The sequence below is a fragment of the Caretta caretta genome, chromosome 14 (assembly GCF_965140235.1).
Source record: "Caretta caretta isolate rCarCar2 chromosome 14, rCarCar1.hap1, whole genome shotgun sequence".
In the NCBI taxonomy this organism is placed as follows: domain Eukaryota; kingdom Metazoa; phylum Chordata; order Testudines; family Cheloniidae; genus Caretta; species Caretta caretta.
In genome coordinates this window covers 31,621,613-31,638,676 of record NC_134219.1, presented here as the reverse complement: position 1 = coordinate 31,638,676, position 17,064 = coordinate 31,621,613, and the positions used below count along the sequence as shown (strand labels likewise).

The 17,064-nt window shown below is 48.1% G+C and overlaps 1 pseudogene; it reads left to right on the top strand.

Moving 5' to 3' along the window:
* LOC125629177 (uncharacterized) overlaps positions 1 to 17,064 on the top strand; it is a 40,537-nt pseudogene that overhangs the window by 12,114 nt on the left and 11,359 nt on the right.

The following is a 17,064-nucleotide window of genomic DNA, read 5'->3' as shown; positions in this document are numbered from 1 at the left end:
TGCGAGTTGTCCACCTATTTGTGTGATGAATTAATAAAGAATGCATGATTTTCAAACAATAATGACTTTATTGCCTCTGAAAGCAGTGATCGAAGGGGGGAGGTCGGTTGGCTTACAGGGAAGTAGAGTCAACCAAGGGTGCGGGTTTTCGTCAAGGAGAAACAAACAGAACTGTCATACCGTAGCCTGGCCAGTCATGAAACTGGCTTTCAAAGCTTCTCTGATGCGCAGGGCGCCCTCCTGTGCTCTTCTAACTGCCCTAGTGTCTGGCTGCATGTAATCGACTGCCAGGCAATTTGCCTCAACCTCCCACCCTGCCATAAATGTCTGCCCCTTACTCTCACAGATATTGTGGAGCACACATCAAGCAGCAATAACAATGGGAATATTGGTTTTGCTGAGGTCTAACCTAGTCAGTAAACTGTGCCAGCGCGCTTTTAAATGTCCAAATGCACGTTCTACCACCATTCTGCACTTGCTCAGCCTATAGTTGAACTGCTCCTTACTACTGTACAGGGTGCCTGTGTATGGCTTCCTGAGCCATGGCATTAAGGGGTAGGCTGGGTCCCCAAGGATAACTATAGGCATTTCAACATCCCCAAAGGTAATTTTCTAGTCTGGGAAGTAAATTCCTTCCTGCAGCTGTTCAAACAGACCAGAGTTCCTGAAGATGCGAGAGTCCTGCACCTTTCCCGGCCATCCCACGTTGATGTCGGTGAAACGTCCCTTGTGATCCACCAGTGCTTGCAGCACCACTGAAAAGTACACCTTGCGGTTTATGTACTGGCTGCCAAGGTGGTCCGGTCCCAAGATAGGGATATGCATTCCATCTATCGCCCCACCACAGTTAGGGAACCCCACTGCAGCAAAGCCATCCACTATGACCTGCACATTTCCCAGAATCACTACCCTTGATAGCAGCAACTCAGTGATTGTGTTGGCTACTTGGATCACAGCAACCTCCACAGTAGATTTACCCACTCCAAATTGATTCCCAACTGAAGGGTAGCAGTCTGGCATTGCAAGCTTCTAGAGGGCTATTGCCACTTGCTTGTGAACTGTGAGGGCTGCTCTCATCTTGGTATTCTTGCACTTCAAGGCAGGGGAAATCAAGTCACAAAGTTCCTTGAAAGTGCCCTTATGCATGCGAAAGTTTCGCAGCCACTGAGAATCATCCCAGACCTGCAACACTATGTGGTCCCACCAGTCTGTGCTTGTTTCCCCTACCCAGAATTGGTGTTCCACAGCATGAACCTGCCCCATTACCACAATGATGTTCAAATTTCTGGGGCCCGTGCTTTGAGAGAAGTCTATGTCCATGTCCTCATCACTATCATGATCGTGCAGTCGTCTCCTGCTTTTGCAGGTTCTGCACATACTGCAGGAAAATGTGCTAGGAGTTTGCAGTGCTCACAACAGCAGCGGTGAGCTGAGTGGGCTCCATGCTTGCCGTGTTATAGCATCTGCAGGAGAGCAGAGTTGCAGCAGAAGCGGTGGAGGACAACAGTTAGCACTGTGCACGTTTCCCGAGGAAGAACACAAGCACCCGGGAGCCCACAACAGACAACATGGAGAAATTCGCTATTGAGACAAGAGCAGCAGAGCAGAGTTGCAGTGGAAGCGGTGGATGATGACGACGGTTAGCAGTCCTACTGCACCGTCCGCTGACAGCAGTATGGCGTTTGCACAGAAAAAAGGCGCGAAACGATTGTCTGCTGTTGCTTTCACGGAGGGAGGGGCGACTGACGATGTGTACCCAAAACCACCCGTGACAATGTTTTTGCCCCATCAGGCATTGGGAGCTAAACCCAGAATTCCAATGGGCAGCGGAGACTGCGGGAACTGTGGGATAGCTACCCACAGTGCAACGCTCCGAAAGTCAACGCTAGCCACGGTACTGTGGACGCACTCCACTGACTTAATGCGCTCAGAGTGGACATACGCAATTGACTATATAAAATTGATTTCTAATTTTGTAGTGTAGACATACCCTTAATGTCTTCAAATCAAGCTGGATGACTTTCTAGAAAATATGCTTTTGGGAAATAAAGGTTTGTGCTGGGGTATTTGGTTTAAGTGTAATGGCTTGTGACACACGGTAGGTCAGACTGCATGATCTAATGATACCTTATGATACTGTGAATCAATGGATCTTAGAATCTCATCCTGCAAACACTCACCACACATGTTTAATTATAAGCCTCTAAGTGGTTCCATTGACTTCACCTAATCTCTGTTATGAAGAGGGTTTAAAAAGTCTCTGTTTCTTTAGTCCTGGTGAGAGGGCCTAGGTCTGTGCTACAAATAGATTGATGAACACTAGGGGCTTTAAATACAGGAGCCTAAATTTAGACACCTAAATCCATATTCAGGCAGCTGAATAAGCAGCTTGTTTATCAAAAACACCGGACACTCAGAACTGAATCCCATTGTTGCAGGCGCAGTCATATGGAAACTCGAGCCATGTATTGAGAAAAATGAATATGGATTTGGGATCTAACGCTTGTGTGTTGTTTATGTAATATCTAGACTCGAGCATTTGCCCAAAACATCGGAGTCTAGAATGTCTGTCAATGGGAAAAGAGTGTGGAGGGAACGGGGGTGTGGAAAGGATTAAAGCCCCTCCTGAAACGTCTCCAATTGCCCTTTTCACCCTGACAGGCTGCAGAACACCCATGTCTTGCTCCAAATCAACTCGTGCTCTCCAGAGACAGGGAAAGGAAATGGCAGCAGCAGAGCCAGTGACCTTCGAGGAGGTGGCTGTGTATTTCTCCGAGGAGGAATGGACTCTGCTGGACCTGGGTCAGAGAGCCCTCTACAGAGATGTGATGCAGGAGAATTATGAGACTGTGACCTCGCTGGGTAAGGATTCCTGTCCCCTCAGCTATCAAAAGCTGTGTGGGCTTTGGAGCAGCTGGGTTGAGTTTGGCTCCGGAGTCTCCATTGGCCCCCAATATGTCAGGGGGAACAGCCCCAATAATCCCTGGCTCCTGCATGAGAGGCTATCCCCTCCATGTCCCGTCCCATGTGACAGCAGATTCAGGGAGATAACAATGGTGCTACTCTTCCCACAACCAAGGTTTCAATGTACTTCACCACCATCTTGTGCATGTTCTGCCTTGGCCAGAGGTGTGAGAGGAAGGGCCCAGTCAGGAAAGGCATGTACCAGAGTTCTGGGGCTGGGACTGGCTGCTGTTCGTGCCTCCAGGCCTACCTTTTGTGTCCATGTGCTGAACCCTAGGAAGGAGCGTGTGGTTTCTGGAGTCCTTTGCTGGCTATGGCTGATCTCTGTGAAATACCAGTTCCTCCCAGTGGGAGGGGCTAGGTTCTGGGGCTGAGTGAGGGCTTATGAAGCAGTTAATGCTCTGCGAGCCTTCTGTGGGGTGTATCACTGTAGTAGAAAAAAATGAGGAGGGCTCCTTATTCTTCAGGTATTGCCCTGGGACTCGGGAGACCTGGTTTCAATTCCAGGTTCTGTCACAGGCTTCCAGTGCTAGCTCTTGTAAGTTACTGAGGCTGTGGCTTTCAAAGACACCCAAGAGAGTTACACATTCAATCCCATTAACCTGGGGGCCTGGGTGTCTTTAAAAATTCTGGCTGTATTCTCTCTGTGGCTCACTTGCCCCTCTGCGAAATGGAGATAATCACTTTGTCTCGTCTTTTTAGATTGAAATATCTGGGTCAGGAACTTTTTCTTCCTATGTGAATGTCTGGCTTGAAACTCGGGAGACCTGCATTCAATTCCCTGCTCTGTCACAGACTTCCTGTGTGAACTTAGGCAGGTCACTTAGACTGTCTGTGCATCAGGCCCCTGTCTCTGCAGTGGGTCTTATAGTATGTCCCTATTTCACAGGGCTGTGTAAGAATAAATATATTAAAACTGTGAGGTGCTTAGGTACTTTGATCATGGGGGCCCCTGTAAGTACCCTGATAGCAGTGGGGTCCTGATTTACGGTGAGGTCCTGATTTACACTGGAGATTGCAGGTGCTGCTGTAATTAATAATCTTTGCTTCCCGTAATGGTAGCAGTGACGTATGATTTGTTGTTAGTGCCACAGAGTGTTGTTACGACTGCTCTGTGCTGCTGTTTCTGGAGTTCTGATAAAAAGAAAAGGAGGACTTGTGGCATCTTAGAGACTAACAAATTTATTTGAGCATAAGCTTTCGTGAGCTACAGCTCACTTCATCAGATGCATTCAGTGGAAAATACAGTGGGGAGATTTATATACATAGAGAACATGAAACAATGGGTGTTACCATACACACTGTAAGGAGAGTGATCACTTAAGGTGAGCTATTACCAGCAGGAGACCGGGGGGGGGGGAGAACCTTTTGTAGTGATAATCAAGGTGGGCCATTTCCAGCAGTTGACAAGAACATCTGAAGAACAGCGGGGAGGAGGAGGGGGGAATAAACATGGGGAAATAGTTTTACTTTGTGTAATGACCCATCCACTCCCAGTCTTTATTCAAGCCTAAGTTAACTGTGTCCGGTTTGCAAATTAATTCCAATTCAGCAGTCTCTCCATGGAGTCTGTTTCTGAAGTTTTTTTGTTGAAGAATTACCACTTTTAGGTCTGTAATCGAGTGACCAAAAAGATTGAAGTGTTCTCTGACTGGATTTTGAATGTTATAATTCTTGACGTCTGATTTGTGTCCATTTATTCTTTTACTTAGAGACTGTCCAGTTTGCCCAATGTACATAGAATCATAGAATCATAGAATATCAGGGTTGGAAGGGACCTCAGGAGGTCATTTAGTCCAACCCCCTGCTCAAAAGCAGGACCCATCCCCAATTAAATCATCCCAGCCAGGGCTTTGTCAAGCCTGACTTTAAAAACTTCTAAGGAAGGAGATTCCACCACCTCCCTAGGCAATGCATTCCAGTGTTTCACCACCCTCCTAGTGAAAAAGTTTTTCCTAATATCCAACCTAAACCTCCCCCACTGCAACTTGAGACCATTACTCCTTGTCCTGTCCTCTTCCACCACTGAGAATAGTCTAGAACCATCCTCTCTGGAACCACCTCTCAGGTAGTTGAAAGCAGCTATCAAATCCCCCCTCATTCTTCTCTTCCGTAGACTAAACAATCCCAGTTCCCTCAGCCTCTCCTCATAAGTCATGTGTTCCAGACCCCCTAATCATTTTTGTGGCCCTTCGCTGGACTCTTTCCAATTTATCCACATCCTTCTTGTAGTGTGGGGCCCAAAACTGGACACAGTACTCCAGATGAGGCCTCACCAATGTCGAATAAAGGGGGACGATCACGTCCCTCGATCTGCTCGCTATGCCCCTACTTATACATCCCAAAATGCCATTGGTCTTCTTGGCAACAAGGGCACACTGCTGACTCATATCCAGCTTCTCGTCCACTGTCACCCCTAGGTCCTTTTCCGCAGAACTGCTGCCTAGCCATTCGGTCCCTAGTCTGTAGCGGTGCATTGGGTTCTTCCGTCCTAAGTGCAGCACCCTGCACTTATCCTTATTGAACCTCATCAGATTTCTTTTGGCCCAATCCTCCAATTTGTCTAGGTCCTTCTGTATCCTATCCCTGCCCTCCAGCGTATCTACCACTCCTCCCAGTTTAGTATCATCTGCAAATTTGCTGAGAGTGCAATCCACACCATCCTCCAGATCATTTATGAAGATATTGAACAAAACCGGCCCCAGGACCGACCCCTGGGGCACTCCACTTGATACCGGCTGCCAACTAGACATGGAGCCATTGATCACTACCCGTTGAGCCCGACAATCTAGCCAACTTTCTACCCACCTTATACTGCATTCATCCAGCCCGTACTTCTTTAACTTGCTGACAAGAATACTGTGGGAGACAGTGTCAAAAGCTTTGCTAAAGTCAAGATACAATACATCCACTGCTTTCCCTTCATCCACAGAACCAATAATCTCATCATAGAAGGCGATTAGATTAGTCAGGCATGACCTTCCCTTGGTGAATCCATGCTGACTGTTCCTGATCACTTTCCTCTCATGTAAGTGCTTCAGGATTGATTCTTTGAGGACCTGCTCCATGATTTTTCCGGGGACTGAGGTGAGGCTGACTGGCCTGTAGTTCCCAGGATCCTCCTTCTTCCCTTTTTTAAAGATTGGCACTACATTAGCCTTTTTCCAGTCATCCGGGACTTCCCCCGTTCGCCACGAGTTTTGGGAGAGGGGAACTGCTAGCACATGATGGCATATATCACACATTGGTAGATGTGCAGGTGAACGAGCCTCTGACAGTGGCTGATGTGATTAGGCCCTATGATGGTGTCCCCTGAATAGATATGTGGACACAGTTGGCAACGGGCTTTGTTGCAAGGATAGGTTCCTGGGTTAGTGGTTCTGTTGTGTGGTGTGTGGTTACTGGTGAGTATTTGCTTCAGGTTGGGGGGCTGTCTGGAAGCAAGGACTGGTCTGTCTCCCAAGATCTGTGAGAGTGATGGGTCGTCCTTCAGGATAGGTTGTAGATCCTTGATGATGCACTGGAGAGGTTTTAGTTGGGGGCTGAAGGTGATGACTAGTGGCGTTCTGTTATTTTCTTTGTTGGGCCTGTCCTATAGTAGGTAACCTCTGGGTACTCTTCTGGCTCTGTCAATCTGTTTCTTCCCTTCAGCAGGAGGGTATTGTAGTTGTAAGAATGCTTGATAGAGATCTTGTAGGTGTTTGTCTCTGTCTGAGGGGTTGGAGCAAATGCGGTTGTATCGTAGAGCTTGGCTGTAGACAATGGATCGTGTGGTGTGGTCTGGATGAAAGCTGGAGGCATGTAGGTAAGCATAGCGGTCAGTAGGTTTCCGGTATAGGGTGGTGTTTATATGACCATTGCTTATTAGCACCGTAGTGTCCAGGAAGAGGATCTCTTGTGTGGATTGGTCCAGGCTGAGGTTGATGGTGGGATGGAAATTGTTGAAATCATGGAGGAATTCCTCAAGGGCTTCTTTTCCATGGGTCCAGATGATGAAGATGTCATCAATGTAGCGCAAGTAGAGTAGGGGCATTAGGGGACGAGAGCTGAGGAAACGTTGTTCTAAGTCAGCCATAAAAATGTTGGCATACTGTGGGGCCATGCGGGTACCCATAGCAGTACCGCTGATTTGAAGGTATACATTGTCCCCAAATGTGAAATAGTTATGGGTGAGGACAAAGTCACAAAATTCAGCCACAGGTTTGCTGTGACATTATCGAGGATACTGTTCCTGATGGCTTGCATTCCATCTTTGTGTGGAATGTTGGTGTAGAGGGCTTCTACATTCATAGTGGCTAGGATGGTGTTTTCAGGAAGATCATCAATGGATTGTAGTTTCCTCAGGAAGTCAGTGGTGTCTCGAAGATAGCTGGGAGTGCTGGTAGCGTAGGGCCTGAGGAGAGAGTCTACATAGCCAGACAATCCTGCTGTCAGGGTGCCAGTGCCTGAGATGGTGGAGCGCCCAGGATTTCCAGGTTTATGGATCTTGGGTAGCAGATAGAAGATCCCTGGTTGGGGTTTCAGGGGCATGTCTGTGCGGATTTGTTCTTGTGCTTTTTCTGGGAGTTTCTTGAGCAAATGCTGTAGTTTCTTTTGGTAACCCTCAGTGGGATCAGAGGGTAGTGGCTTGTAGAAAATTTTGTTGGAGAGCTGCCTATCAGCCTCTTGTTCATATTCCGACCTATTCATGATGACGACAGCACCTCCTTTGTCAGCCTTTTTGATTATGATGTCAGAGTTGTTTCTGAGGCTGTGGATGGCATTGTGTTCTGCACGGCTGAGGTTATGGGGCAAGTGATGCTGCTTTTCCACAATTTCAGCCCGTGCACGTCGGCGGAAGCACTCTATGTAGAAGTCCAGTCTGTTGTTTTGACCTTCAGGAGGAGTCCACCCAGAATCCTTCTTTTTGTAGTTTTGGTAGGAAGGTCTCTGTGGGTTAGTATGTTGTTCAGAGGTGTGTTGGAAATATTCCTTGAGTCAGAGGCGTTGAAAATAGGATTCTAGGTCACCACAGAACTGTATCATGTTCAAGGCTGATTCCCCACTCTGGCACTTCGAGTGCAGAAGGTGGGGGCCCACAAGGATTCTAAAAATTAATTCTGGCCACTCCAGGCTTGTATTAAACTCCCAAGGTTACAGTTTCCCTCTGAACTTGGATGGGTAGATGCTGCCACCATCCAAATGCAAAACCACTTGGAATCCAGGAAGGCGCACTTGGGAATTCCTTCCTGTGGAGTACACTCAAGTCCTTTCACTCCCTGTCAGGAGAAGAGCTGAAAAAGAAACACAAAGATATCAACTGTTGCCACCAGCTAACTAAAAAACATGTGCACAAAGCTCTTAAGACACAAAAATTCAAATCCTCTTCTTAAAAAGGTAAATTTTATTAAAAACAAAAAGAAAGAAAATACATCTGAAAAGTCAGGCTATTGTTTGATTTTAAAAAGAGCACTTCCAAAATTTAAGCACCCAAAATAGTTTTCTGGGGGTTCAACTTAAAGGTTACAAGCAACAAAAGCATCTGGGGTTAGCACAGAGGAATCCACAAGCCATAATAAACAAAATAAACCTAATCACAACTTTCTACACATTTTCTGATCTACTTACATATCTGGGTTCCAAATAGGCAATTCTAGGTATGATTCTGATGATTTTCATACCTGGCCTTCAGCTTCTCACAGCATAACTGCTGCCTTATTCCCCTGTTCTCCAGAGAGTCACAACAGACAGACAAAGGGAAGTTTTTTTCCCAATTTTAAAAAGTTCTATTCCTCCCATTGGCTCTTTTGGTCAGGTGCCCACTCACTTCCCTTTACCTATGTATGCAGTCAGACTTTTTAACCCTTTACAGGTAAAGCAAGTAGAGAACAGCTACCAAAAAAAATTCTATAGCTAACTGGCTGGGTGGGTGTCCACAACTTGAGGGGGCCATTTAGGGATCTGGGGCAAAAATTGGGGATTGGTCCTGCTTTGAGCAGGGGGTTGGACTAAGTGACCTCCTGAGGTCCCTTCCAACCCTGATATCCTATGATTCTATGAAAAGGAAGCTACCCCCCACCCCATCTCATTTATCACGGCTGCACTAGGAGAGAGTGCAGCTTGCCCATTCAGCAGACCTCAGTGTCGTTTATAAAGAAAGACCACAGGCTCGGTTCGGTGCAGGTACTAGTGTACGGGCACAGGTACACAAACGCATGTTTTCCCCCCTCCATTCCCCCCGACAATGGTACCGGCCCAATCAGCACATCAGGATGCTATCCCCTGAGCTAGCACAAAGATGCCCCTCTTGTGACTTCTCCTTTTATACATTGACACAAACAACGTCATGTCACGCTCCATGTGTTGCTATCACCCTTATCCTTGTACCTGTTAGTTTGAACAAAACATCCTTGTCCATTATCCTGTCATCCACTCCTTACTTGTAGAAGGGCTCAGTGTGTTCCTGTACCCTCTCTTAGGAATGTGTTTATGCAGTTACTTGAGAGATCTGTGTGTTTTTGTACCCTCCTTAATGGTCAGGAATGTACTGCCTTGGTTAGCTGATACCTAGTGTGTTACTGTTCTGCCAAGGCCAGGCCTATTCTGGTTTCCAGCCATTGGTTCACGCTGTTAGTTATGCCTAGGGCTCCAGCAAGGCCTACATTCCTCTCCTTATTGTCTTTTCCATCATCCCAGAAAAGCATAATGTATGAACTGAAAATATCCAGTGGGCTAAACACTATTTCTTGGCCATTTTGCTTTATCCATCCATGCATTCATGCCCCATGTATCCAGTGGTCTCTATATTGCCTCATACGACCTGTGGACAGTTTTTTCCCCCCTCCAATTGTTTTTAGTTATCAAATACTGCTTTGTCAGGATTCTGTGTTAGTTACCAGACACTGAAAACGATGGGTTTGAATATCATGTGCCTCAGTTAGGATGCTGTGTCACTGACCACACGTCACAAAATACACCCCATCCAGTGTCCTCATCCTGCATTGATATATGGCCCTCTTGACCAGGATGAGAAGGAGACCAACGAGGAGGTCAGTGGGCCATGACCTGGGCAGTGAGTAAATAAAAATGTGAAGGGAAAAGTGAAGCAAGAATCTCATCAAGGGGTTCTGGAGGAGACAGAAAAGGGGGTGTAATGTGGCACTCTCCAGATACGCATGGGCCAGGCTCTCCCTCTCCCACAGAATGAACAAGTGCCAGGGAAGTCTGAAAACTGTGTCAGGAACATGCCCGTGCTCCATCAAAGAGCCCAACCAACCATTATTCCTGGTGGGCTGTGGAATCAAGGTGGAATACAGGCTGGCCCACCAGGGCTCCTCATCCTCAATAGGTGGCAAAATGTCCAGCCATTTTGTATCTGGGCAGGACACGAATGCAAGGAAATGAGTAGGGTGAGTGTCTGTAGTTTCTCTTGTGATGTGGCTGAGAGGCTCACTGACTAGATCAATATGAGTCAGCTGAAATGGGAGATTCGAAATGATGGGTGGGAGCTGATGCGGCAGGGGCCTGACATCCATGCTCCAGAGAGCCAGGGGATACAGGCAGGTGGGGAACTCCTTGCTCGAGAAGAGCCATAGAGGCAGGGGACAGGGCAGCTTTTACCTCCTGGACCACACAGTGGGGGACATGTGGGGTGGGCGGTGCTATATACTGGGCAAGCATACTGGGGACCACTCAATTCTGCAAACCATAGTCGAGAAGGTCACTGACTTGGGTGACACCAGCGAAGACCAGCCTCTTATGCACCAAGGGAGCTTCCCACCCCCCCAACCCCCGTGCCAAAAGATGTAGACTGTGCAACAGGAATTCAGGAAAGAGGTCTCCACCCTTGGCAGATGTGACAGGTCTGATTGCAGAGACCAACTTGCAAGGCCTGAGGAGATCTCTGTCAATTCACAGAAATTTTGGAGGAGACATCTCAGATGGAGGAAAGCAGGCTGCTGGTCATATCAGAAGACTCTGAGTCAGCAGAGGAAACCATAAGACCACAAGACTATAAAAGTGGCCCTGGGGGTCAACACTATTTGCCTCTCTCCATTCTGAAACTGACCATTTATTCCTACCATTTATTTCCCTTCTTTTAATTAGTTACTGATCCAGGAGAGGACCTTCCCTCTTATCCCATGACTGCTTACTTTGCGTCAGAGCCTTTGGTGAGAGACCTCGTCAAACACTTTCTGAAAGTCCAAGTACACTATATCCACGGATCACTCTTGTTCACTTGCTTGTTGACCCCCTCAAAGAATTCTAATAGATTGATGAGGCATGATTTCCTTTTACAAAAACATGTTAGTCGCTCCCAGCTATGTCCATGTGTGCTGCAGTCAGCCGCACCTTGGCTCTTACCAGCCTTAAAGATTACCACAGGGTGACTCCAACACACTCCTCTCTTAACAAACTGTGTTATATTCAAGCAAATTGTATCATCACATGCTTTCAGCAGTCTTACTGACCAAACCCTTTAGGTCAGGACTTCTCCCTCAGAGTCCAAAGGCTGATTTGTCTTCTTAGGTGCGATGTCAGAGACAGACAGGGAAAAGGATGAGGTGTCTTGGGGTGTTTGCCCCTTTTTATAGTCCTATCCCCCCTTTTGAGACTCATTTCCAGATGGGAGCAAGCTGACAGACAGTCAGTGTGGATGGAAACTCCATGCTTTTTCTTTGCTAGAATGTAAATGCCCCCCGTTTTTTGCAAAAGAACGGCCACTTAGCAGGTAATGGTCCATCAGCCTTGTTTTCACCTGACTGAGACATCAGCTTGCTCTTTGTCTCTGAGGAACCAGTTTGGCACTTCCCAGACTTAGGATATGTCTACACTTGCAGAGTTTTTGCGTTGTAAGTTTCACCAGTGATAGGGGACCAGTGAAAGTAAAGCGCTGGTTTGTGTACTCACCCAGTTCCTCAGGCGTCAGAGTGTTTACACTACCAGCACTTCCATCGCTGATGAGAGCAGCGCTGTAGGGCAGCTATCCCACAGTGCAGCTCTCTCAATAGGTCTTGTGGGAAGTGAGGGAGTGAACAGAAGGCATTCTGGGTCCCTACTTAGTGCCCTGTGCTGCCCTGCTTCATGTTCCAGCAGCCCCATGACTCCTTGTTTCTTTTGCAGCATTTTTTAAAACCCCTTCTGTCTGGCTGCTTTCCCTGCCACATCTGCAAACAGGAATGGATCCTGCACTGCTGTCCACTACTCTGATAGCTGTCACTTGCACATCGCGCTTGGCAGTGCAGCTGTTCTTAAACTTGCAAAGAGAGCTGCAGTCAGAGATGCCTGATGAGCTGCCTGAAATGGAAATAAGTAACATTCGATTGCTTTTGGCATTAACCGAAGAGCTGTGCACTGTGGAACGGTGTTTTTGTGCTAGGGAAACTAGCTCAGAGTGGTGGGATCGTATCATTATGCATGTTTAGGATGACAACCGGTGGCTTCAAAACTTTTGGATGTGGAGAGCCACCTTCATGGAAGTGTGTGCTGAGCTTTCCCCAGACCCGTGTCGCAAGGACATCAGACTGAGAGCTGCAATCACTATAGAGCAGTGGTTCCCAAACTGGGGTTTGTGAACTCCTGGGGGTTCGCAAAATGTTACAGGGGGTTCTCAGGAAAAAAATTCCCTAATGGCGGCCAGAGCTCTCCCTGGGGACCCCGTGCAGCACGGGGCCAGCAGCCCGGAGCCTGTGGATTTCCAAGGGCTAAGCAGATCAAAGCAAGCATATCTATCACAATGAGGAGATTGAAATGTCAAGATTCCTTATAAGAAATGGAAAGGGAAAAAAGGGAGATTAAAATTGAAAAAGACACATTGGCCATTTAAAAGGAGGGGCTGATGTTTTCGGGTTAACGTGCAGCACAAACCCAGCTAAACCCTCCCCACACCCAAATCTCTGGGATGATCGCTTCACCTGTCCGCGTGGCGAACAGTGGGGATGATTTCTTTTCAGCCACAGGCGAACAGCCCAGCAGGAACAGCTACCTCTGAATGTCCCCTTAATAAAATTCCCCTATTTCAACCAGGTGACCATGAATGATATCACTCTCCTGAGGATAACAGAGAGAGATAAAGAACGGATATTGCTTGAATGCCAGCAAACACTAGGACCACACACTGCCGTGCTTTCTTATGCAATGATTCCAGACTACATGCTACTGGCCTGGCGTGGTAAAGTGTCCTACCATGGAGGACGCAATAAGGCTGCCCTCCCCAGAAACCCTTTGCAAAGGCTTTGGGAGTACCTCCAGGACAGCCTCATTGAGGTGTCCCTGGAGGATTTCCGCTCCATCCCCAGACACATTAATAGACTTTTCCAGTAGCTGTACTGGCCGTGAATGCATCCCAAGTTTTCAGGGCAAATTAATCATTAAACATGCTTGTTTTAAACGGTGTATTATATTTACAAAGGTACACTCATCAGAGGTGCCTTCTCTACCTTCAAGGTCTGGGAGCCCGGGTTGGGAGGGTATTGGCTCCAGGGTGATAAACAGTTCCTGGCTGTCGGGGAGAATAGTTTCTCCGCTGGCCTGGTGTGCGCTATCTTCAACCTTCCACTCCTCATCATCTTCCTCGTCCCCAAAATCTTTATCCCTGTTGCGTGAGTCTCCCTTGCAGGAGTCCACGTACAGGTGTGGGGTAGTTGTAGGGGCACCCCCTAGAATTGCATGCAGCTCATCATAGAAGCGGCATGTCTGGGGCTCGGACCCTGAGCGGGCGTTTGCCTCTTGGGTTTTTTGGTAGGCTTGCCTGAGCTTCTTAAGTTTCACACGGCACTGCTGTGGGTCCCTGTGATAGGCTCTCTCCTTCATGTCCTTGGAGATTTTTTCAAATATTTTGGCATTTCGTCTTTTGGAATGGAGTTCTGATAGCACGGATTCATCTCCCCATACAGCGATCAGATCCAGTACCTCCCGTTCGGGCCATGCTGGAGCTCTTTTACGATTCTGGGACTCCATGGTCATCTCTGCTGATGAGCTCTGCATGGTCATGCCATGGTGGTCAAACAGGAAATGAAATTTAAAAGTTTGTGGGGCTTTTCCTGTGTACCTGGCCAGTACATCTGAGTTGAGAGTGCTGTCCAGAGCGGTCACAGTGTAGCACTGTGGGATTGCTTCTGGAGGCCAATACCATCGAATGGCAACCACACTAACCCAAATTCGACCCGGCAATGTCTATTTTAGTGCTAATCCCCTCGTCGGGGAGGAGTACAGAAATCGATTTTAAGAGCCCATTAACTCTACAAAAGTGGCTTCGTTGTTTGGACGGGTGCAGGATTAAATCGATAGAACACTGCTAAATTAGACCTAAACTCGTAGTGTAGACCAGGGCTGGGAGTGTGTTTACACAATAACCTTGTAGCAGGGTGTTCTTATACTACCCTTCTGGAATATGTTTACGTGAATATTTTGAATTGTAGAATTGAAGGATGGGACCTTGAGAGGTCATCTAGTCCAATCCCCTGCACTCATGACAGGACTAAGTATTATCCAGACCATTAGGTGTCTGTCTAACCTGTGCTTAAAAATCTCCAACTCCTTAATGCCTAGGAGTGTGTGTATTTTTTTTTTTTTAACACAAGCCATGTTCTTGCCAAGTTCATGTATTGGACGGTGAACCTGCAAATAGGCATGTTTTGCACAGGGTCTGATTTTTGCTCATAGCTTAGACTCTTCCTAACTTTCCTTTTACAGCAGCAGGGCCTGACTTTACTTCAGGCCTTATGCCTCATACCAGACTCTTTATACTAGGCCTCATGTCTCAGGCTCTCTTTCTACTACACCTTGTACAAAAATTATTACTTTAGTCTGTAGACTGTGAACACAGCTTCTGTGACAGAATACACACCTATGGACACCTTCAGAGACCCAGTGCTTCCCAGGGCAAAAAACCGCCAAGACCTTCCTGTGGAGGTTGGTTAGAGTCCCCAGTGGCAGGCTGAGGGTGTTGAACTGGTATTAGAGTATGGAGAAGACCAACTGGTTGATGACCAGTACCCTCCACTGAAGGGAAAGGCACCAGAGAAGCCCTGTTATTGCCTGCAACCAGTCCAGGGCCGTCCCTAGGGTATGACAAATCGAGGTGGCCGCCCTGGGCCCTACGCTTTGGGGGGACCCCTCAGCGGCCGTCTCAATTCGCTGTACGCACTGGTGAGAAATGGAAGCAGCGGCCCCACTCTGCCCCACCCTGCTCTGCCGGCTCTCAGCGTCACTCGGGGGAGGGGGCGAAAGCCGGAAAGGGGCAGGGCTTGGGGAAGGGGTAGAATGAGAGTGGGGCAGGGGAGGAGCAGGGGTGGGAAGAGATGGGGTTTGGGGGAAGGGCATGGGGCAGAGGAGGGGAGTTGTCCCGGGCCCTGCACCACCCTAGGGATGGCCCTGAACCAGTCAGAAACTTTGGTTCCGAAATCCATCCAGTTTTTCAGGGGGAAAAGATCAGTGGCGGAAAGCTAATAGAGCAGACCTGTAACTCATTGGCTGGTACAGAGCATGGGGAAGAGGGAGCCAAACTACCACCCATCCCTGACCAACAGACCAGAACTCCTGACCTAGTTGGAGCTCTGGCTCAGAGGAGTCCACTGAGTAATTGGTTTGGCAATCCTCCACCTGCACCAGGGCTTCCTGATGAGAGCCTCATCATCATACACTGACAGCACCATGGCAGAGTCATTCAGCACAGCCATGTCAATCACTTGTACAAAAGACAAAGGAAAGGCTTGACAATGACAGCATACAAGTTGCCAGACAAAGGGCAGCCCTGATGCTCTCCCTGACTGAGAGTAACAGATTCAGTCAAGGCCAGCTGAGCTTCACTGTAAACTCTACAGAACCATACTGCACCTGCAGGAAGCCTAAAACACAGGGACTGAAGCCAAATTCCTGCAAGGTTCCCCTGAGATACCCGTGATCCACTCTTTCAAATGGCTTTACCTAGTCAAGGGAGAGGAAGGCAAGAGACCGATCATGTCTACAAGCTAGATGGAGAAATTCCTGTGCCTGAGAGAAGTAATCAAGAATAGTCCTGCTTGGGATAGTGGAGGTGTGGTCAGACTGGATCACATCTGCCAGAAAAGACTTCAGTCACAGTGAGTTGTCTTTTGCTATGACTTTATAGTCCATGCCAAGTAGTGATACTGAGCACCAATTCCTCAGGGCATGAAGCTTCCTTTTCTCCACTAGCAGGGTGTGCACAGCCCTCGTGCATGACAGGAAGAGCACCATGCTGCCCAGGAGCTCTGCCCAGATGATGGCAAGGTCCCAGCCAAGGCCATCCAAGAATGTGTGGTAGAACTGCATGGTCAACCATCGATGCCTGCTGATTTTGTTAATGGGCATTGTGGCAAATTGCCACTATGATTATGATGGGTCCCGCACTTCCTCTTCTTGGGGGGGGGGCGGGGTTCAGGGTGCAGTTTCCTGCCCCTGAACTAGGGTATTTACTGTCCCACTAGTAACCAGAGAAGGGTAGTGGAGAGGGAGGGACCTGGGCCCGCCCTCTACTCTGGGTCCCAGCCCAGGGGCCCTAGGGATAGTGGTAAACCACTTGAACTAATGCTTCCTTCCCCTGGGCTACTTCCCTCTCTTGCTCTTCAGCTTGTGGGGTTCCTGCCCTCACTCTCTGCACAAGCCGGGTGTCTCTTTACCTAGAATCTTGGTCTTCTAACCAGCCACGGCACTTCTCCAAACTGCTCTCTGCTCCAACTCCAAACCACTCTGCTTCAACTCCTTCCCCTGGCTGATTGAAGCAGGGGGTTTTATCAGGTGACTAGCTTCAGGTGCTGTAATTGGCTTCAGGTGCTTTTAATTAATCTATAAAAACCTTTATTCCCTCTACAGGGAATAAGGCTTCTCCTCATCCTGGGACTTGCATATCTCTCCTATATCACTCTCCTGCTGCCTTCTGGTCATGCTGTATCACATATCCTCCCCCGCCCCGCTCAACACCAGGGGGTTGCGCTACCTGGGACAAGAGGCAATGCTTTCGTGACAAGCCATCTGCGTTGCTGTGTTGGCTTCCGGCCCTATGCTGTACTCGGAAATGAAAGGGTTGCAGAGATAGGAACCATCTAGTCACTCTTGCATTCTTCTCCTTGTTTCTGTGCGTGCACTGGAGCGGAGCGTGGT